Source organism: Euphorbia lathyris, chromosome 3 (genome assembly GCF_963576675.1).
Source record: "Euphorbia lathyris chromosome 3, ddEupLath1.1, whole genome shotgun sequence".
NCBI lineage: Eukaryota > Viridiplantae > Streptophyta > Magnoliopsida > Malpighiales > Euphorbiaceae > Euphorbia > Euphorbia lathyris.
Window position 1 is genome coordinate 48593186 of NC_088912.1, and position 23685 is coordinate 48616870.

At 37.0% G+C, this 23685-nt stretch overlaps 1 non-coding gene across 1 annotated transcript; it reads left to right on the forward strand.

Annotated features, from left to right (window-relative positions):
- The first annotated feature begins 16952 nt into the window (after positions 1-16952).
- On the forward strand, positions 16953-17059 carry LOC136225014 (small nucleolar RNA R71). The gene has a single exon (XR_010686754.1). It is a non-coding gene; the product is annotated as a small nucleolar RNA R71 (small nucleolar RNA).
- The last annotated feature ends 6626 nt before the right edge of the window (positions 17060-23685 follow it).

Here is a 23685-nt window from a genome sequence, read left to right on the forward strand (position 1 = left end):
TAACTGAGCTTCGCAAATATCTGAAAATTCTTTTTACAGCTATAAGGTGAGATTCCCTGGGGTCAGCTTGATATCTTGCGTAATAACATACTGAGTACTGAATGTCAGGTCTACTACCAGCAAGATAAAGTAGAGAGCCAATCATACCTCGATATAACTTACTGTCTACTGACTTACCTTTCTCGTCATCGCAAAGGACAGTGTCAGTACCCATTGGGGTAGATATGGGCTTACATTCTTCCATATCGAATTTCTTTAACATTTCTTTGGCATACTTAGATTGACTAATGAATATGTCGTTCTTCCCTTCCTTAATTTGAAGTCCAAGGAAGAAGTTGAGCTCGCCCATCATTGACATTTCGAACTCAGTTTGCATATGTTTACTAAATTCCTTGCACATAGTTTCATTAGTAGCACCAAAGATAATGTCATCTACGTAAATTTGTGCCAGCAGGGTATCTTTACCCTTTTTCTTAATGAATAGGGTTGTGTCAGCTTTGCCTCTGACATAGTTCCTAGTCAGCAGGAAACTGGTCAACCTCTCGTACCAAGCACGTGGTGCTTGTTTCAGGCCGTACAGGGCCTTCTTGAGTTTATAAACATGGTTTGGAAATTTTGGATCTTAAAACCCTGGAGGCTGACTAACATATACCTCTTCGTTTATAAATCCAATAAGAAATGCACTCTTAACATCCATTTGATATAGTTTGAAGTTCATGAAACTGGCATATGCACATAATATTCGTATAGCCTCTAACCTAGCAACGGGAGCAAAGGTCTCACCATAGTCAATGCCCTCTTGCTGACTATAGCCTTGAGCTACAAGTCGGGCTTTGTTCCTGACTACATTGCCTTGCTCATCTAGTTTGTTTCTAAAGACCCACTTGGTTCGTGTTGATCCAGAATTCGTCGTGCTCAGCATCGGTGAAATTCTTTGGTTCATGGACTGAGACGAACGCAACATTGCTAAGATATCTCCTGAGTTGATTTCTTGTCATCAGGTTGTTCTCAGCAGCATCAAGAATGGACTTCTTCGAATGTCCTCTTGGAATTTTGATTTCTTTGGGTAATGTTGAGTTGTCAGCAGCTGGTGTTTCAACAATCTCTGCAGTTTTAGATTGGTCAGCAAAAGTAATTTCGGGTTCGCTTTTACCTTTGGTCAGCCTGTGCGGTAATGACTCAGTGGCTCCATTTTGGTCAGCGGAAGCTGAGCTTGGGCCATCTTCGACAGACTGACTTGATTTTCCTGCAGGGTCAGTTTCAAAAACTCTATATGGACAGACTCTTCTACAACTTGATTTCGTTTATTGAACACCCTATATGATTTACTGTTAGTTGAGTACCCTAGAAAGATCACTTCGTCAGCTTTAGAATCAAATTTGGCTAGGTTGTCTTTCGTATTGAGTATAAAACATTTACAACCAAAAGCACGAAAGTATCCAATATTGGGCTTTCGTCCTTTCCAATGTTCGTAGGGGGTTTTCTTAAGAATAGGTCTAACTAAAGCCCTATTGATTATATAGCATACTGTGTTGACAGCTTCACCCCAGAAATACTTTGGAAGCCTATTCTCACTCAGCATTGTCCTAGCTATTTCAAGTAGAGTTCTGTTCTTCCTCTCAACTACCCCATTTTGTTGAGGAGTTATAGGGGCAGAAAAATTGTGGTCAATGCCGCTGACTTCACAGAATTCATCAAACTGTTGATTTTTTAATTCTCCGCCATTATCACTACGGATGTGAGCTAATTTTAAATCTTTGTCATTTTCAAGCTTTCTTATCAAAGTTGAAAACATCTCAAAGGCTTCATCCTTGCTACTCAGCAAGAGAACCCATGTATACCGAGAGAAATCATCTACAATGACTAAGGAAAATTTCTTACCGCCCAAGCTGAGTGGCTGGACAGGTCCGAAAAGATCCAAATGTTGTAATTCCAATGGACATTTGGTTGAGACAATATTTTTACTTTGAAAAGACTTTTTGGTTTGTTTACCTTGCTGACAAGCATTACATAGTTGATCTTTCTCAAATCTAAGTTTGGGCAATCCCTCAACTAATTGCTTTCTTGCTAATTTGGCAAGGAGATCCATGCTTACATGACCAAGTCTCCTATGCCATAGCCAGGAATTATCTTCCTTTGACACTAAGCATATGTTTTTCGAAAAAATTCTTTTCTAAACTCAATATGTAAACGTTGTCAACACGAGGGGCAGTTAAAATCAAATCGTTTGTTTTTCCCTCGAGTATCCGACACTCAGTGGCATCAAATACAACCTTTCTACCGCTGTCACACAGCTGAGCCACGCTCAATAGGTTATATTTGAGACCGCTGACTAAGGAGACTGACTCAATAGTAAGGTTACCTCCGATAGTACCTGAACCTACTATCTTACCCTTCTTGTTGTCTCCAAAGCTTACACTTCCACCTCGTTTATGCTCAAGTGTGATGAATTAAGTTTCATACCGGTCATATGCCTCGAGCATGCGCTGTCAATATACCAAAGCTTTGACTTCTCCACGCACCTCAGGTCACCTCCATTTTGAACTATTCATCTTTAGGTACCCAATTCTTTTTGGGTCCTCGTTTGTTAGCATGAACAGGTGAAGCATCATATTTTAATTTGTGACGACATATGTTTATGGTGTGGCCAGATTTACCACAGAAGTCACAATAGGTTACCCTTTGAGGGTAATTTTGTTTCTGGTCAGCACGATTGTGCTGAGCATGCCAACATATCTTAGTGGTATGGCCTTTCTTTCCGCAGAAGTCGCATTGGACATTCCACCGAGTATACCAACACACATCAATGGTGTGCCCTCTTTTCCCACAATAGTCACACTGACTGTTCTGCTAAGTGTACTGTCTATACTGACCAGTACCTTGAAACTGAACATTGGGATGGAACATTTTCTTAGCCAATGTACTCAGCTGGTTCTGTATGGTTGTGATGTCCTTTCTCAGCTTCTTAGAGTTTGATTGGACTTCATAGACAAATTTATGCATTATTTTCAAATTTTCATCTTGTCTAGTGTTGTCCTGAAGTAGATGTCGGAGATCACTCAGTTTGACCTCCTCAATCTCATTACATCGCCTGCTGAGTGCCTTTATTTTCTTATTACACTTTTTGGTCAGTGTATATAAATCACTCAGGGCATTGACCATTTCATTTCTAAGCAAAAGAAGAGATGTTACCTCATTGGAGTGGTCCTCTTGGTCAGTGTCATCTGAGAGGTCAGCTTGCTCAGATTGGTATAGGTCAACAGCTTTGTCAGCCATAAAACAGATGTTCGCCGACTCAGTGGCATCAGCTTCTGATGAGGTTGACTCATCACTATCGCTCCATATTGCCACCTTAGCTTTTCTGCTACCTTTTTTTTATCTTTCTTCAGTGTGGGCCAGCTTGATTTAATATGCCCAGTTTGATGACATTCAAAGCATCTGACAAACTTTGAGCTGTCCTTCTTGTATTTGCTGTCGCTGGGCTCAGCTTTGTATTTGTCGTTTCTTCTGAAAGACCTCTTGTTGTTCTTGTCGTTCTTTCTGAACAGCTTCTTCATCTTTCTTGTAAACATGGCCATCTCCTCATCATCTGATGAGTCATCTTCTGTTGAGTCAGCTTTCATGACAAGTGATTTTTGTTTCTTGTCTTCTAACTTCTCTTTAGCTTCAAAGTTTTTCATGGAGATCTCATGGGTCAGCAGAGATCCGATCAGCTCATCATATTTGTATGTGGTCAAGTCCTGAGCTTCTTCCACAGCTCTTGGGTAGACTTCTCAAGATTTTCTTCACCTGCTCTTCTTCTGTGAAGATCTTGCCGAGTCGTTTAAGCTCATTTATGATATTTGTGAACCTTGAGTTCATCTTCGAGATGTCTTCATTCTCATTCATCTCAAACAGCTCGTATAATCGCATATGTTGGTTCACCTTTGACTCATTGACCTTGCTGGTACCTTCATAGGTCACTTCCAGCTTCTTCCATATTTCTTCTGCTGACTCACAACCTGAAATTTTGTTGTATTCTACAGCATCTAACGAACAGTGAAGCATATTGATAGCCGAAGCATTATTTTGCAGTTTTCTAAGGTCATCCTCTGACCACTCAGCTTCACTCTTAACAACTTTTTCGTTGTCTACTGTTTTGTAAGGCACATATGGGCCTTGAACTATTGCAAGCCACACACTCATGTTTGTAGCTTGAATAAAGTTTTTCATCCTGTTTTTCCAAAATGTATAGTTTGATCCGAAAAACAAGGGAGGCCGACTAATTGATAATCCCTCAGGGAGTATCTATGTTGTTTGATTTCCAGGAAGAAAACGAGTGCTGTTCTCAGCCATTTATAGGGATCAGCTCAATATAGTTATATCTTTTGAGTAGTGAGCTATTGTGCTCTGATACCACTTGTTGGTCCCGTGTGATTAGTTCCAAGGGGGGGTTAGGAACTAATATAACTTTTTCGTTTAATAATGCTGACTTAATCAATTCTTTAAATTACTTAACTCAAATTTTAGTCAGCACGACCGAGAGATGTAAGACAGCTTTAGTCAGAGGCTGACTAGAACAGTTTTACTTGTGAGTTGAGAATTAACACTTGAGGTCAGCTTCCAACTCAGCACTCTGATTACTCAGTGTCAGCTTATACAATTTATATCCTGAGTAATTTAAGCAAACAACACATACATATATATTGAGAGAAAGGGTTAGAAATTACTCAGCAAGATTTATCCTGGTTCGGCCTCACCGCCTACGTCCAGTCCCGAGAGTCCTTTCGGGCTTTTTCAATCCAATACTGAGCTCTTTAAAGGTAGAGCACAAACCGTTTACAAGGCAGTTGAATATGCAAGAGTACCTTCCTCTATTCGTCTACACAACTCCTACTGAGCGCTATAACCAAACACTCAGCTTCTCTACCGCTGAGTACTTAAAACCGAGTACTCAGCACAACTCTCTCAACTTTTACAATTGATACAAATCTGTTCTTTCTAGATGAAGAACACTTTAGATGAATACAAATTCGATCTAGATTTTACATAGAGATAGAAATTTGGTGTAAGATTTTCTTTTCTTGTTTGAATGTGCTTTGTATGTATGCTCTTTTTCTTTTGTATTTCGGTAAAGGATACAAGAGATGGTCTTGTCCTTTTATAGTTGATTCTGAAGCTCTAATCATTTGAATCTGGAAGTATCCATTGGATTCAAACGGCTCTCTTGCATCACACGCTTGGTCAGCATTCAGAATTCACAGGCCAATCCTGTCGTCTGAAATTAGCAGGCGCCAGGCTTGTCTTCTTCCTACAGGTTCGTCTTCTAGCGCCAGTTTCGTCTTTTAGCCAAATGCCAATTGACCCATGTGTCTCGAAATTGACTCTGTGCGTAATTCCAAAGCTTCTGTTATTGGTGCAGACAGTTGTCGGATCTTGTCTTTTAGCAAACGGATCATTCGTGCTGTCCTGACGAACACTCAGCTTGAACTTATAGACGTTGCCTTTGATCTTTTATTTTTGGCCAGGCTGAGTCGTGTTCCACTCAGTTCCTTTGATCAGTGTTGAGCGATTTCCACAAGTGCACGGTATACGCTTGTAGTAATAAAAGATATCGATCCCACAGGGAACGTTTTTTAACAAAAACTTATTGGTTAAATATACTTTTAAAATTTGTAAAATGGAAAATCGTTAAATCGGATTTGGTTTTGAAATTGCTAGAATGAGAATTAGATTAGAGTATGAAGATGTTTAGAAAATACTTCTGATTTAGGAATGAATTTACAAAACTGGATTGTTTAGTTCTTTAGAAAAGTAAACAAATGTATTCGTTTGCACTAAGCAAAGAAAACAACTTTAAACTTTGTATAAATTATAACGATGAAATAAATGACGGAACCTCTAATTTTTAGGCTTTGAACTGCAGTCAATCCTCCTACGGTCGGGTTAGATCGCTACCTTAACCAAATTAAAACTCTACCGAGATAATAATTTGTCTAAGTGTTCAACAAAGTTTCCTACTAAAGATTTTGAATTAAACTACGTTTTAATGAAACCACCGGCAATCCACTTCGGATCCTTTACCAAAGTGCTGCATGAAAATCTATCGAATAGAACGGACTTTATTAGATGAAATATAAATTGATACAAGTTTACAGAGAACAAGGAGCATGAAAACATTCAACGGCGTGCAAGTGAACGGGTTGTAAATCCTTTCCTTAGGTTTCGTTAGAGTTTGTCAGGCTCAGGGTCGGATTCTCTACTCAATCTTCTCGCTGAATCTTCGGAATAGAGACTGGTCTATCTACTACCAAAATGTAAACTAATATGAACAAATCTAAACGCTACCGTGTTTGTTATTATTGAATAAACAATGTGTGTACATCATATTGCTTTTTACAGAAATGAAATCTAAATTCTGAATCACTCGACTCAGAATTTCTGCATTAATTCTATATTAATCTCTTTCTTCTATATCTTTTCAACTCTCCATCAACTCTTTATTTATAGATGTTGAAGAGTCGTGGTTAAAGTGTCGTGTCCGTTGTGAAGGATCGTATCTATTGTGAAATGACGTCTTTATCCACCCGAACGAACGCGTTTCTTTGATTTAAACATGTGTTCATTGTACTTGGAGGAATTTCTGCACTTACCGAGAATGGCAATTCTCGGCCGAGAATGGGGGAGCATTTATTTGGTCTTCGGACGAAGGGAAGAAGCTGTTGAAAAACGCGTGTCGTGACCGAGAAGTTGGGATTCTCGGTCGCGGCTTTCATAAAATTCTCTATCGAGAATCATGTTTCCTCAATCGAGAATTGACATTTTCTTCTGTTTCTGACCTCGTCTTTGTCCTCGTTTAGGTGTAATTGATCTTCGTCGTTTTTAACTCCTTTTGTAAGGCTTTTATTCTATTTTTAAGCTCTTTTCGTTCCTATTTGGATTTTACCAAATATTTAGGTACCTTGCAAGAAAGAAACATATTCGAACGTAAAAGTATTCTAAACAGGTATAAATAGCATAAATTCGTGGCAAAATTGATATAAATACTAATGATATTTTAGGTACATTTTGGGCTTAACAAATCTCCACACTTAATCATTTGCTAGTCCCGAGCAAAATTTCACTGAATTTATTCTTTAACTAATCTCTTTATGAAAATAAAACATATCTTTGTATTACCTTTTAAACTAGTTAAGCCGAAAAGACTAGCTTCGCATGGCAAATTTATACGCAAAATATCAAACTAACTTAGTAGAAAGGCGATATATCATTCGTCTTGTATTTTCAACTTTTGAATTGAAGCATTCGGGACGATATAAGCACGCATGTTATTGAGTCTTTCGTCTCAAGGCATTTTAAAGAACAAAATTTCCTTTCCCAAACCTAAACTAATATATGAGATATATTAAATTTAAATAAGTACTTAGGATTAATTTATTTATTTGGTTACGCCCGAGATAAGGGTGGTCTTGATCGTAACCTTATACGTATTTTATTGCTTAGTGTTTGCTTAAGAGGTACCGACCATGCCATAGGTGGACGCAATCATTACTTTAAACTTAAACACGCTTATTTTTTGCTTAAACGTTCCTTCCATACCTCGATTGTGATAAGGGTGGTCGCAACCGTGGCCAAAAGTAAACGGTACTTAATTTTCTTCCCTTTCATACCTCGATTGTGATAAGGTTGGTCTCAATCGTGGCCAAAAGTTAAGAATTCAACTAATTGATTAATTAATATGAAATATAAAATTGAAATTGTAACTTGAGAAAAAGAAAGATAGCACATTCATCCTATATTGACTTAAAATTCAACATGTATTATGGCTAAAGTTTCCTTAAAAACTTCAATTGGTGTTAATGTAAGACGAAATCAAACCGAGCTAAAATTGTTAGTTCAATTTAATGCCTATAAACCTAATTGAAAATTTAAAATAAGATTTATTGTATCATGAATTTCATGATATAAAATAGAGATTGATATAAAGAATTTTTACTTAAATACATTCACTCGAGACGTTTTACTTAAAATCGTATCGGAGATTTGTGAAATTTTTTGAAAATATTACCCGTATAGAAAACTTATTTCTATTGGTAAAGATAACCTAAAAATAATAATCATATTAACTTATGATTAATTTATAAACATAAGAAAATGTTAATAAAAATAGTGTTTAAATAAATAGTGTTGCAATATATGTTGCATTTGCATAAAAATTATTCGTTGCATTTACTATTTGTGCTAAAAACTAAAATGATATATGTATATCTCCTCTCACACTTAAATTGGACCATGTCCTCATTGGTGCAAAAATCGAGAATCATGAAAAATAAGCACGAAATAAAGCAGACGAAATAAAGATAGAATATTAGTAAATAAAAAGCATTCAACATAAAATTAAAAATTGTACGAAACATAATAAAAATAAATATTGTACCAAACTTAACAAGATAATGAGAAAAATAAAAGAGACAACCTAAGCATTAGGCGGGGAATCCGGAGGTGTTGGTGAAGTCTCCACATTTCGGCGCCGGAAAAATGAAAGCATCTGATGCTGAGTAGACCTATGTTCGCGCCTCAAAGTATTGAGGTTGTCATTAATCACCATGTTATTTTCCACCAAATCATCAATTCGTAAATTCATTTGACGATTATTGGAATTGATTTGGTTCAAAATCCTCCGCAAATCCACCGGATCATCCTCTTGAGGTGCTTGGGGTTGTGGTTGAGCTTGCGGTGCATCCTCCTCGCCTTCCGCCTCGCCTCCTTCTTCGGTACCTACAAACTGAGAACTTGAAGCTCCTCCACCCATAGTGCCACGAAGATGGGCAATACGGGAAGCATATGAAATAAAAACGGGAGGAACCGAAGTAAGCAATAAGTGAGCCCGCTCAAGTGCCGAGATGTCCAAAATTGGAACATACCCATGGTAGTTGGACATGTCATAATCGGCCAATTCACCCCGTGCTCCCAAAACAATAGCCGTGATAAAATTACCGAGAGGGACTTGAATTGTATAAGCCCTCGAAGCACGAAATAAATTGTCAAATAGCATTCCGATGCTATCAACCCTCAAACCCTTACACAGACAATCCAAAACAAACAAATCCCGAACTTGAATCTTCGAACTCTCAACACGACCAAACAAGGAAAAACGCAAATACTTATGAAATAAGAAAACACAATTGTCTTTAATCAACTTGCTTGAAGTGTTTTTGGAGTTAAAATAGTCTTGGTCCGAAAGAGTTTGCCAAACAGAATCATTATCAAAATCCTTAGGCTTATCATGAAAATCAGTAGTAGGGAAACCAAACATGTTTCCCATTGCCTCATAATCTATGGTGTAAGTCACACCATTATTCCTAAAAGAGATTGATGTCTTCTTCTTGTTCATGGTCAAAGTGACCAAAAACTCCACCACGTATTCATGAATACGGGGAAAACGCATAGAAACGAACTCTTGCCAACCCAAAGCCTCAATAAAAGCATCAATTCGAGTAGAGAAGTTTAATGCTCTTACCGAATCGAAGTCAAGGAAGTGCATATCCACAAACTCTCGCTTGGAATTGGAAAAGTGAAGAAATCGAGCGGCTTCCTCCTCCGTTTCGATATCGAAATAGGCTCCGCAATGAATACGAAGGCGATTAGCTTCCGTAACCGGAGGTTTTTGACCAACACGCTTTTGTCTAGGCATGGTAATGGTGGTGGCTAGGGTTGTAAAGAAGAAGAAGAAGTGAAAAAGAGAGAAGAGCAAAGGATGAAGATGAATTGAAAGTTGTAAAATGAGGTAATGAATTGAGAAGAGAGAATAGAGGGTAAAGAATAAATTGGGAAGAGTAAAAGTAATGTATGGGGAAGAGGTTATGATAGGTGATTGGGTGAATTGTGAGGTGATGTGAGGTTTGTGTAAGGGGTAGGTTTATATAGGGTGAAATAGGGAGATGTAGAGGTAGAATAGGAATAGGAATAGGCTTGAAATAGGGAAAAAATTCGGAATTAATGTTGCTTACAGGTCGCGTGTCGCGACCGAGAATGTGGATCCGCGGTCGCGGCACGCGAATTTCAGAGAAAAATTTGCTCTGAATTCGGCCTTTTTCGCTGGACTTACCGAGAATTTTAAATTCTCGGTAGAGAATTGGTCAAAAATGTCTTTTTAGGTGCCTTTTGACTTGGTTTGTGCAATTTTGTTGGTAATTTGTGTCCTGAACTTAATATAAATTGTACCTGCAGTTAAGAACTAAAATAAATAGCATTAATTACAAGGAAAACCAAAGGTTTATCCCTATTAATTGGAATTAGAGGGAAATAAATGGTATATGAAGAATTAATGAAACATTAATGCACATTTATGCATACAAGTTAAAAGAATCATATTAAGTGCATATTAAGTTCATATTAATACATACTAAAGACATGAATTTAATCAATTGAATTAATTGAATGAAAACTTAATGTATTGAATCCAATGAATTAAGTTTATGAAGTGGGATTATGTGTTGAATAAGAAATCATATTAGATTATTCTAAACATTTAATTATCGTCATGTAACCAATATATTTTTAACTATTAGCAAAGCAATAAACGAACTAAAATGAATAGAAAAGTTAATTTATTAATAGAACACATATGTACAAAATATAAAAATAAACAATTCAATTACAACAAAATAAGAAAAATATGTACAAAATAAAATTTGAAAAACCTAAACTATTCTATATAATCATCCCTATCAAGCGGGATTTCTGTGGCCCTATAGTGGTCAATTTTTAACTGCACGAAAGCTTGACGTTCCGATGAAGAAAGAAAATGCGGGCCTGCATGAAAGACACGTTTTACGAGTCCTTCGAACTCTAAAAACTCATAATCTATCGTCGGGAAGAATTCATCATCACTCCAAGGAACATCAATGGTACCTTTGGTACCGAGAATTATTCCACAGATTATATTCCCGAACCCAATCTTTTTATCCTTGGATCGAGAAGCGGCGACAAGACCCTCCATCAGAATTTTTGAAGAATCAACTGTATTTCCCTGGAATATATCTCCAAGAACATATAAATCGGTGTCACGGACCACACTACTAAATGTGCGACCGAACAAACTGTGACACAAGAATTTGTGTAAATACAGCATAGAGTTGGAGTGAAAGGAACGATTGTAGGCGAGTCGAGCATTGAAACGCCAAAAACCAGTAAGCATTCTCCATATGTCCGTGGATGTCATGTCCTTGCCAGGATGACGTTTGATTGTATCCCTCGGGGGAAAACCAAACCAGGCCTGCAACTCTAGACAGTCAAAAGTAAAGATTTCGCCATCTCGACGAAAACTAAGACGGACCCGTCGTTTGTTAATGAAACGAACGGTACAGAAAAATTCCAGAATCCAATCGCCAATGATTGGAAATCGCATTTTGGCGAATTTTATCCACCCTAAGCGTTCCAAATAGCGACTCAAGTCATCGCTTATTCCAAGTTGATCATTCAAGAAGTCATCCATATATAACATTCCAACAAAGAATGTATAACGAAGCCTCCAGTAGCGCCTTCCTTCATCATGATTGAAGATAGGAAAGGGTGCCCCGTATCGTTTGGATAAGTCTGGACGTTTGTTGCTTGAAGCAGCATTTTTCTTTGAGGTTTTGTGTTTAGTAGGCATGGTAAAGAACTAAAGAAACAATGTGTCTGTAACTTAGGGAAAAATGATTGTTTGAAGAAAATCAGAAAATTGATCTGACAAAGATGAAAAGAATGTAACAGAACCATGATCCTCTAGGACTTATTTATAGGATTTTAGGATGAAGTGAGGTGTTCTTTTGATGCGAAAAGGCATAAAATTATACCTTTCTGAATTGAAGAAACTTAATTTTCGTTTATGAAAGGGTTTGTCTACAGGTTGAAGATGATTCAGGTCTGATGGTGTAAAAACAGCGCGTGTCGCGACCGAGAATGTCAAATTCTTGGTCGCGACACGCTGATTTCCTTGCGGAAATCAAGCGTCGAAACCCATTTTCCGATTCTCGGCCGAGAATTAAATATTCTCGGTAAGTTCAGAAAAAAACTTTACCTATTTGGACAATTTTGAAAAGGAGAATTCTCGACAGAGAATCGCCTGAAACTTCTATTTCGAACTAATCGCCTAAAATCAAATCTAAAATCATGAAATAAATATTTTTTTATTCATATAAATCATAATATAAAGTCATCTAATCATAAAATGACATGTGAAAAATAAAAAATTTAATAATTAATTAATTAAGAATGAAAAATAGAAATGAACAAAAATTTAAAAGAAAATAAAACAAAATGAGCTGTGTTAGAAAAGCGAAACAAATTATACTTGAGATAATCTTGTTACGAACTCAATTCCTATATTCGAAATATTTTCGTAATAAATTTTGCATCGATTACCATTAACTTTGAAACGAACTCCGTTAGGTCCTTCAAGTTCTAAAGAACCATAATCGAATGTTTTGACGACTAAATAGGGTCCTATCCATCTAGACTTAAGTTTTCCTGGAAATAAACGAAGTCGTGAATTAAATAACAGCACCTTATCCCAAATATTAAAGTGTTTGACTTTAATCTTGGCATCGTGCCATTTTTTCACTTTTTCTTTATATATCTTCGCATTTTCGTAAGATAGATGACGTAACTCATCTAACTCATTTAAATTGAGCAAGCGTTTTTTACCTGCTTGGTGCAAATCAAAGTTAAGTTCCCTAATAGCCCAATAGGCTTTATGCTCTAATTCGACTGGTAAATGACATGCTTTCCCATACACTAATCGATATGGAGTCATTCCTATTGGTGTTTTAAATGCAGTACGGTATGCCCATAACGCATTATTGACTTTACAAGACCAGTCTTTTCTTGAAGATGAAACTGTTTTCTCTAGAATCCATTTGAGTTCTCTATTTGATATCTCCGCCTGACCATTTGATTGAGGATGGTATGGCGTTGACACGCGGTGGCGTACTCCATATTTTTTCATAAGTATATCAAAACTTCGGTTTATAAAATGGGTACCGCCATCACTAACGATGACCCTAGGACATCCAAATCAACAAAATATATCGTCAAGAAAACTAACAACTACTTTAGAATCGTTTGTCGGGGTTGCAATTGCTTCAACCCACTTTGAAACATAATCTACGGCGACTAATATGTAAGTTTTACCATTAGAAGGAGGAAAAGGTCCCATGAAATATATTCCCCACATGTCGAAGACTTCAACTTCTAACATGGTTGTGAGGGGCATCTCATCTTTCCTTCCTAAATTTCCTGTTCTTTGGCACTTATCACAACGAGTAATAAATGAACGGACGTCTTTAAACATCGTAGGCCAAAAGAAACCACATTCAAATATTCTAGCTACTGTCTTACTAACTCCATTGTGTCCTCCATAAGAGCTAGAATGGCATTCCGACATTATGGATTCATATTCATTTTCACTAACGCATCTCCTAATTATCCCGTCACCACATGTTCTGAACAAGAAAGGATCTTCCCAAAAATACTGTTTAATATCAAAGAAGAATTTCTTCTTTTGTTGGAAAGTTAATCCTTCCGGAACAATATTGGCTGCAAGATAGTTTGCAAAATCCGCGTACCATGGTGACATGACACTTTCAATTTGATAGAGATATTCATCGGGGAAATCATCTCGTATACCGTTAGTTTCACCTATAGGACCGTTTTCATCTTTGAGCCTTGATAGATGATCGGCGACAAGGTTTTCGACTCCCTTTTTGTCTTTAATTTCTATATCAAATTCTTGTAATAATAAAACCCATCTAATTAGACGTGGTTTAGCATCCTTTTTAGCAAATAAATACCTTAAAGCTGCATGATCAATATAAATAATAACTTTCGAACCTAACAAGTATGACCTAAACTTATCGCATGCAAAGACTACAGCTAACATTTTTTTCTCTGTTGTGGTGTAGTTTAATTGTGCACCGGACATTGTGTGACTTGCATAATAAATGACATGAAGTTTATTATCCTTCCTTTGACCTAAAACACATCCAACGGCTAAGTCACTTGCATCACACATAATTTCAAAAGGTAAATCCCAATCGGGTTTAGCAATAATAAGTGCACTGACTAAAGCTGTTTTCAATGTTTCGAAAGCTTTAACGCAATCTTCATTAAAATCAAAGGTTGAATCTTTCATGAGTAAATTAGTAAGTGGTTTGGAAATTACAGAGAAATTCTTAATAAATCTCCTGTAAAAACATGCATGTCCTAAAAATGACCTTACTCCCTTAACAGTAGTTGGAGGGGGTAATTTTTCTATTACAGAAGTTTTTGCTCTATCCACTTCTAATCCTTTTTCAGATATTTTATGACCTAAAACAATTCCTTCGTCAACCATGAAATGACATTTTTCACAGTTTAATACTAAATTTGTTTCTTCACACCTAGACAAAACTTTATCCAAGTTTTGTAGGCATGAATCGAAAGAATCTCCATAAACTGAAAAATCATCCATAAAAACTTCCATGATATCTTCAATGAAATCATTAAAAATTGCAGTCATACAACGTTGAAATGTTGCAGGTGCGTTACATAGACCAAAAGGCATTCTCCTATATGCAAAGGCTCCATAAGGACATGTGAAGGTTGTTTTATCTTGGTCATCCGGGTAAATGTATATTTGAAAGAATCCGTAGTAACCGTCTAGAAAACAATAGAAAGCATGACCAGCTATTCTTTCGATCATTTGATCAATGAAAGGTAGAGGAAAATGATCTTTCCTAGTTGCTTTATTAAGGTTCCTATAGTCTATACAAACCCTCCAACCGGTGGTGGTTCGTGTATGTATTAATTCCCCTTCGTCATTCCTTACAACTGTTATGCCTCCCTTTTTAGGTACACAATGGATTGGACTAACCTATTCACTATCCGAAATAGGATAAATGATTCCATTGTCTAGAAGTTTAGTAATCTCGTTTTTTACTACTCCTTTCATATTCGGATTTAGGCGTCTTCGTCTATCCGCTTTAGGCGGCTTATCTTCTTCTAAGTGAATTCTGTGCATTACAATGCTCGGATTAATACCTTTTAAGTCTGAAATTTGCCAACCCATACTTCCTATCCTATTTCTAACAACTTCTTTCAATTTCTCTTCTTGAACCTGTGTTAATTTGTTAGAGATAATTATAGGTAGAGAATTGCCTTCGCCTAAGAAAGCGTACCTCAAATGACTTGGTAATTCTTTAAGTTCTAATTTAGGTGGAACTATAATTGAAGGCGAAACTGGCCCATCTTCTCGAATCAAAGGCGCTGGGTCCTTATCTTCTAATTCCTCACTCATTATAGGTTCTATTATTTCTTCTTTTTGAACAATGTCATTTACACATTCTTCAACTAAATCAAGTTTCATACAAGCGAAATCCTCCATAGGATATTTCATCACTTGGTTCATATCAAACTCAATCTTATCGTCTCCTATTCGTAAAACTACTTTCCCTTCCGACACATCAACTAGAGCACGTCCCGTGTTCATAAACGGTCTACCAAAGATTAGCGGACAATTAACGTCATATGCAAAATCTAAAATAACGAAATCGGTAGGAAAAATAAATTTGTCAACTTTAACTAAAACATCCTCAATAATACCATATGGCCTTTTAGTGGTTTGATCCGCTAATTGCAAAACCATATTGGTACGTTTGATATCTTCTTCTAAGCCTAACTTATTAAAAATAGATAATGGCATCAAGTTAATACTTGCTCCTAAATCACAGAGACAACTTGGGAATTCAATATCTCCCAATTTACACGGAATGGTAAAACATCCGGGATCTTTGAGTTTGGTGGGCAAATTACTTGACACAATTGAACTACAATCTTCGGTTAGTGAAATGGATGAAATTCCTTCCCAACTGATTTTCTTTGAAATTAAATCTTTGAGGAATTTACCATAATTGGGTATTTGCGTAATCGCATCCATAAATGTCAAATTAATATGCAAATTTTTAAGTTTGTCTAAAAATATTAAAAGTTGTTTGTCATAGTCCTTATTGCGGACTTTGTGTGGAAAAGGTGGTTTGGGTACAAAAGGTTTTGTACTAGAGTCAATTTGTGCATCTTTTTGATTTAATGTATCTTCTTTGGACTTTGGTAAATCAGTTCCTGGTAAAGTTGAATTTCCGGGCATTTTCGGACCTAAGTAATTTTTCCCTGAATGAAGAGTGATAGCCTTTACATGCTCTTTCGGATTTTCTTCCGTATGGCTGGGAAGACTTCCCTCTTTGCGGGATGGAATTGATTTAGCGAGTTGTCCAATTTGAACCTCCAAATTATGGATGCTAGATGATTGGTTTTTAATAAGCTGGTCGAATTTATTCTCGATCCGTTTAAAACCATCGTCGTGATTACTTATTTTTCCGCTCATAGCATCAATAAATTTGTCGATTTTAGAAGATAAAGTGCTAATCGTATCTCTTGATTGATTTTGATAATTGGTGGTACGATTTTGATTAGCATTAGCATTATTATTGTTATCTCTCCAGTTAAAGTTAGAATGATTTCTCCATCCAGGATTATATGTATTGGAGTAAGGGTTATTAGTTTGGTTTTGCCCTTAGACAAAATTTACCTGTTCAATTTCGCTCATACCTTCATAATCCACATCCGTTTGGATTGGATTACGATTAGGATCACACGGTGCCATAAACCTATCAATTTTGTGTGATAAGGCAGAAAATTGGGCTTGCAACATCGCAACTGGATCAAGATTCACTATACCTTTAACTGATGACGTAGTTGAGGATGATGGTTTCGCTATTGGTACGTGTCCACGCTCCGCGGGCCACATACTACTGTTGATTGCCATTTCCTCCAGAAGTTCTCTTGCTTGGGCAGATGTTTTCTTCATGAATAACCCTCCAGACATAGCGTCCAATGAACCTCTAGTTGTAGGATTTAGTCCATTATAAAATGTTTGCATTAAAAGTTCAGCGGGCAATTGGTGGTGTGGGCATAAACGTTGAAGTTCTTTAAAACGTTCCCAAGCCTCATAAAGAGTTTCATTATCATTTTGAGAAAAATATGTTAACTCTTTAATGACTCTTGCGGTTTTTACTAAAGGAAATTTTTTTGATAAAAATGCTTGGGCTAATTGCTCCCAAGTCTCAAATGTAGCGGCTGGCATAGAAGTCAACCATTCTTTGGCTCGATCCTTCAAAGTAAAAGGAAAAAAGGCGAAGTTTGATTGCTTCCGCAGTCACATCTGTTATTTTAAAAGTGTCATAAATTTCTAAGAAATTTGTCAAATGGGTGTTAGGATTTTCGTTAGGTAACCCGTAAAATGTTACATTATTTTGTAACATATTAAGCAACGCTGGCTTAATCTCAAATTGATTTGCATTTATTTGGGGTCTAACTATACTGTTTGTTACACCGGCCACTCCTGGCCTAGCGTAATCCATAAGTGTAGCCATAACTTCTGGCTCAGTAATTCTAGTTTTTATTGGAGTCTTGTTTCTGTTTTTGTTTTTGTTTTTCTTGTTCTTTTTAAGAGTCTTTTCAATTTCTGGGTCTAGCGGTTTTGGTGGAATGCCTGAACTTCGAGAACTGCGCATGAACTTGAAATTTCGCACGAACCGAAATTACCTTCAAAACAGAATTTGAAAAATAAATATGTTAGTAATTTGAAATAAATAAAATATAAAAGTTTGTATAAGTATAAATAAACCTAGATTCGAAATAAAATACACAAAATCTAAATTTTTGTCAAAAATTTTGGCGTTCCCCGGCAACGGCGCCAAAAACTTGTTGAGCGATTTCCACAAGTGCACGGTATACGCTTGTAGTAATAAAAGATATCGATCCCACAGGGAATGTTTTTTAACAAAAACTTATTGGTTAAATATACTTTTAAAATTTGTAAAATGGAAAATCGTTAAATCGGATTTGGTTTTGAAATTGCTAGAATGAGAATTAGATTAGAGTATGAAGATGTTTAGAAAATACTTCTGATTTAGGAATGAATTTACAAAACAGGATTGTTTAGTTCTTTAGAAAAGTAAACAAATGTATTCGTTTGCATTAAGCAAAGAAAACAACTTTAAACTTTGTATAAATTATAACGATGAAATAAATGACGGAACCTCTAATTTTTAGGCTTTGAACTGCAGTCAATCCTCCTACGGTCGGGTTATATCGCTACCTTAACCAAATTAAAACTCTACCGAGATAATAATTTGTCTAAGTGTTCAACAAAGTTTCCTTGTAAAGATTTTGAATTAAACTACGTTTTAATGAAAACATCGGCAATCCACTTCGGATCTTTTACCAAAGTGCTGCATGAAAATTTATCGAATAGAACGGACTTTATTAGATGAAATATAAATTGATACAAGTTTACAGAGAACAAGGAGCATGAAAACATTCGACGGCGTGCAAGTGAACGGGTTGTCAATCCTTTCCTTGGGTTTCTTTAGAGTTTGTCAGGCTCAGGGGCGGATTCTCTACTCAATCTTCTCGCTGAATCTTCGGAATAGAGACTGGTCTATCTACTACCAAAATGTAAACTACTATGAACAAATCTAAACGCTACTGTGTTTGTTATTATTAAATAAACAATGTGTGTACATCATATTGCTTTTTACAGAAATGAAATCTAAATTCTGAATCACTCGACTCGGAATTTCTGCATTAATTCTATACTAATCTCTTTCTTCTATATCTTTTCAACTCTCCATCAACTCTTTATTTATAGATGTTGAAGAGTCGTGGTTGAAGTGTCGTGTCCGTTGTGAAGGATCGTATCTGTTGTGAAAGGACGTCTTTATCCACCCGAACGAATGCGTTTCTTTGATTTAAACATGTGTTCATTGTACTTGGAGGAATTTCTGCACTTACCGAGAATGGCAATTCTCGGCCGAGAATGGGGGAGCATTTATTTTGTCTTCGGACGAAGGAAAAGAGCTGCTGAAAAACGTGTGTCACGACCGAGAATTTGGGATTCTCGGTCGCGGCTTTCATAAAATTCTCTACCGAGAATCCTGTTTCCTCAACCGAGAATTGACATTTTCTTCTGTTTCTGACCTCGTCTTTGTCCTCGTTTAGGTGTAATTGATCTTCGTCGTTTTTAACTCCTTTTGTAAGGTTTTTATTCTGTTTTTAAGCTCTTTTCGTTCCTATTTGGATTTTACCAAATATTTAGGTACCTTGCAAGAAAGAAACATATTCGAACGTAAAAGTATTCTAAACAGGTATAAATAGCATAAATTCGTAGCAAAATTGATATAAATACTAATGATATTTTAGGTATATTTTGGGCTTAACAATCAGCTTCGTCTTCAAGCGTTTGATTCTGAGGAAGACTTTTCTTCTATTACATTGAGTCGTGTTTTACTCAGCTTCTGTGGCTCATGCTGACTTCGTCTGTCGTACTTTTTGTTTCTGTTCTTACTTATAATTATACTCATCATTGAACAAACACATTAGTACAATTAAATCAAAGCACATAAATTTAATTATCTTAATCATGGATTAAAATAATTTTGTCAAATCAAAATCATGTGGAAAGGTGTTTCAACACCTTTTACCACGAAGCCCTCTGGCTGTGACATATAGATCTCTTCGCTCAATTCTCCATTGAGAAAAGCAGTCTTAACATCCATCTGATGTAGCTCTAGGTCTAAACTTGCTACAATAGCTAAGATTAGTCTAATAGATGTAAACCTTACAACAGGTGAGAATGTCTCCCCGAAGTCTATTCCTTCCTGTTGTGTATAGCCTTTAGCGACAAGGCGAGCTTTGTACCTTTCGATACTATTGTCAGCCCTTCGCTTCACTTTGAGAACTCATCTGCTCCCAACAGCTTTTCTACCCTTTGGCAGATCAACCAGATCCCAAACATGGTTGGATCTCATAGAATCTAGTTCCTCTTGCATTGCTATAGTCCATTTGTCTTTTTCCGGAGAAGTGATAGCTTCTTTAGCATTTCTAGGTTCCGCATCATCATTTGGAGTTACTAAAAGAGCTGTGCCTTCGATACCAAATCGTCGACTATCAACTCTTTGCCTTTTAGTACGACGCGGTTTCGAGTTTTGATAAACTTCTCTCATGTATTCTTCATAACCCGGAATCCTATCTCTTAGACTTTGTCCCAAATTCTCATAAGAATCAGGAATCAAACTCCCACTTAAATAAGGATCTGTCACATTCGAAACGTTTTGAGGTTCGGAACTTTGACCTTGTTCTTGTTCCTGCTAGTGATCGGTATCATTACCTTGATCCTCAAAATTCCTCCCACTCGAATGGAGAGGTCCGTTTGAATCTATTTCCTCAAACAGAGTGAGATCAGTGTCAACTTCTCCTAGCTTAGGAAACTCATTCTCTAAGAAGATGACGTCTCGTGATTCAAATTCTGTCACTCTGCCTTCACTATTTTCTCCCACTAGGACATATCCCTTTGATACGCCAGGGTATCTTATAAAGACACACTTTCTACCTCTTGGGCCTAATTTCCCAAATTTGCTAGAGGTATCATGGGCAAAAACATTACAACCCCAAGGTTTGAGCATACTCAAATCGGGTTTTCTACCAATCCACGGCTCATAAGGAGTGGAAGTGACAGTCTTGGAGGGCACTCGATTTAGAACATATGTAGCTGTTAGCAAAGCATCTCCCCAATAGGAAATAGGCAAGTTTGCTTCATCCATCATAGATCGAACCATATCAATGAGAGTTGTATTTCTCCTCTCAGCAACACCATTTTGCTGCGGAGTGTATGGGATAGACAACTGATGCTATCCCTTTCTCATCACATAAAGCTTTGAATTCATCTGAAAGATATTCTCAACCTCGGTCAGTTCTCAAAACTTTGATCTTCTTATCTAGTTGATTTTCAACAAGGTTCATAAACTTTCTGAAACAACTCAAAGCTTCAGACTTGTGAGACATCAAGTAGATGTGACCATACCTTGTATAGTCATCTATGAAGGTGATGAAGTAGTAGGCCCCATGCCTAGCCCTCACATTCATTGGACCACACACATCAAAATGAATTAATTGCAGAGGAAATTCTGCCCTAGTACCCTTCCCGAATGGTTTTCTATGCATTTTTCCTTTAAGACATGGTTCGCATGGAGGTAATTCAACTTTTCTTAAACTACCTAGTAAGCCCTCTTTGGCTAAACGATTCATGCGATCTTGGCCAATGTGATTTAACCTAGCATGCCATAAACTAACATCTTTATCCACAGAAGAAGAAGTAGTAACAGAAAAATTATTGGAGTCATATAATTGAACATCCAAAATAGTCAAACCATTCAGTACATATCCTGAACCATAGAATTCATTATCCAAACTTAAATGCAAACTGTTATTAGCAAAAAGAAAGGCAAATCCAATTCTTAACAAAGAGTTCATAGAAATAAGGTTTCTCCGAATATTCATAGCATAGAGAACATCTTGTAGGAGGAGAGTTTGACCGCCACGTAGACTCAATCTACATGTGCCAATCCCTTCGACTGTAACTCTCCAATTGTCTCCCACATAGATCCATCTTGAACCGACTGGAATTCGTCGGAACTCGACAAAGGTCTCTCTTTCCTTCGTCACATGGTCTGTTGCACCTGAATCAACAACCCACAAAGGATCATGTTCAGCTATAAGAACAGTGCTAGATATATTTATTTCACTCACACATGAGTTAGTGCAGTATACCTTAGGAACTTTGCAATCATTTGCATAATGTCCTTTTTCTTGGCAGTTGAAAGATTTCACACGTGAAAGCTTCGGTTTCTTTCTGTTCTTTGTTCGCTTTCCCTTTCTATTTTCTGTATTCATAGGCTCTTTGGCTTGCTCTTTGCCCTGGCCATAGAAGCGCTTACGCTTTTGCCTTAGAGGATTGGAACGCCTCCCACTTGAGTGGGCTCCCACATAATGGGCTTCAACATTGATTTTAATCGATGCCAGGCGATCCTCCTCTAGCTCAAGGTGGTGACACACAGCATCGAAGGTTTGAATTGCTTCGGTGTGGGTTAGGTGCACCTTCATGTGCTCCCAACTGTTTGGCAAAGAGAGGATAACATCTTGCACTTTCTGCTCATTGGTCAACTGATGACCTGCTTCATTCAGCTCACTGATCATGTTGGAAATTTATCTTAAATGCTTTTTCATTGTATGATCATGCCTCTTCTTATAAGTGTCAAACTTAATTGTCAATAAGCGGAGCCTAGTCAGAGACACACCTCCGAATTTCTCCTTCAAGGCATCCCATAGGCCCTTGGCTGACTCAATCTTACAGAATTGCCTAGTGAACTCATCATCCATGGCACTCAGCATGATGATGCGGGCAGTGGAATCCTTTTTCTTCCATGCCGTATAATCTCGGCGAAGCTGAGCAGTTGCACCATCCTCATGTTCGGCCATAACCGTATCCAAATGAGCAAGCACATCTTGCTCTTCAAGCACATACTTTATTTTTATTGACCAAACCTCATAGTTATCCCCATATTATTTCAGGTCTTTATTGAGTTCAGCAACTATAGACTTTCTAGCTACTGCCATTGATGACTGATCTACAATGGTATTGCACGACTTAGTAAAAAGTTATTAAAGGTTCAATACACGCATTAATTCTCTAGACAACTTATATCTAATCAATCAAATTTTCATTCTAAATTTCGATTCGAAAATGAGACCGAAGTGGCTCAAATTACCCTTTACACTTTAGTATTAGATCCAACTAATTAAATACATTAATGCTTAGAGAATTTTGTTACTCACAAGTAACGATTTTGCAACTTATTACAAAAATATGGTTGTTGTAAGGAATTAAGATGACTTTTGATTTATTATTTTGATCTTAATGTTGACTAATCTTAACTACTAAGGTCGAAGATAATCATTAAATCAATAATAACTAATCACTGATTTAATAAATCGTAATTAAATGCTCACATAAAATTATTCAAGCTCATCAATTTCAATCCAACATACCAAAAATTATCCAATCAAAATCGAATAATAATTAAATTAGGATCACAATGGTTATCCAAACATATTTGAATAATCACACCATAAATAAAAATTATCCAAACATATTTGAAATTTTTTTTTATTAAAAATCCATTAGAAAACAAAAATTCCAATAGAAATCCTAACAAAAATTATAACACTGGAATAATAAACCCCAAAGAAAAAATTTGTTTCAAAAATTAAATCCACAACCACACCAAAAACAAAAATGGTTCATTTAACCAACATAAAAATCTTCTATCTCTTCCATGTAGGGAATTTCTCCTACACGGAACGGGCGAGGGAAGGAAAAATCATAGATCTCCTTAACATTTCAGACATCTCCCCGAAAACCCTAATTAAAAGAGATTGTATAAACTGCTCATCCAAAATTTTGAAAAAATACCCAAAAATTTAGAAAAATTCAGAAACGCGTTTCTGTAAAAAAAAAGGAAAATAATTGGTCACTGGAAGAGGCCCCACGCGCCTGGCGCGTGTGGAGGGGCCTCTGCCATGTGGCACGCGTTGGTTGGTCCAGCTGGCGCCAGCGCGGCATCGGCTGGCCAACCAGCGCCTGCCGCGTGGCGGGCTGGGGGGAGACATGCGTTTTCTCCCCCCAAGTGGCGTGTGAAGGCCACGCGCCGCCTTCTCGATCGATTCCGGCGACAAAAAATATTTGGAACCTAAGGTTTTTGGGGTCTCTAGACTCGATGGTATGGTCGG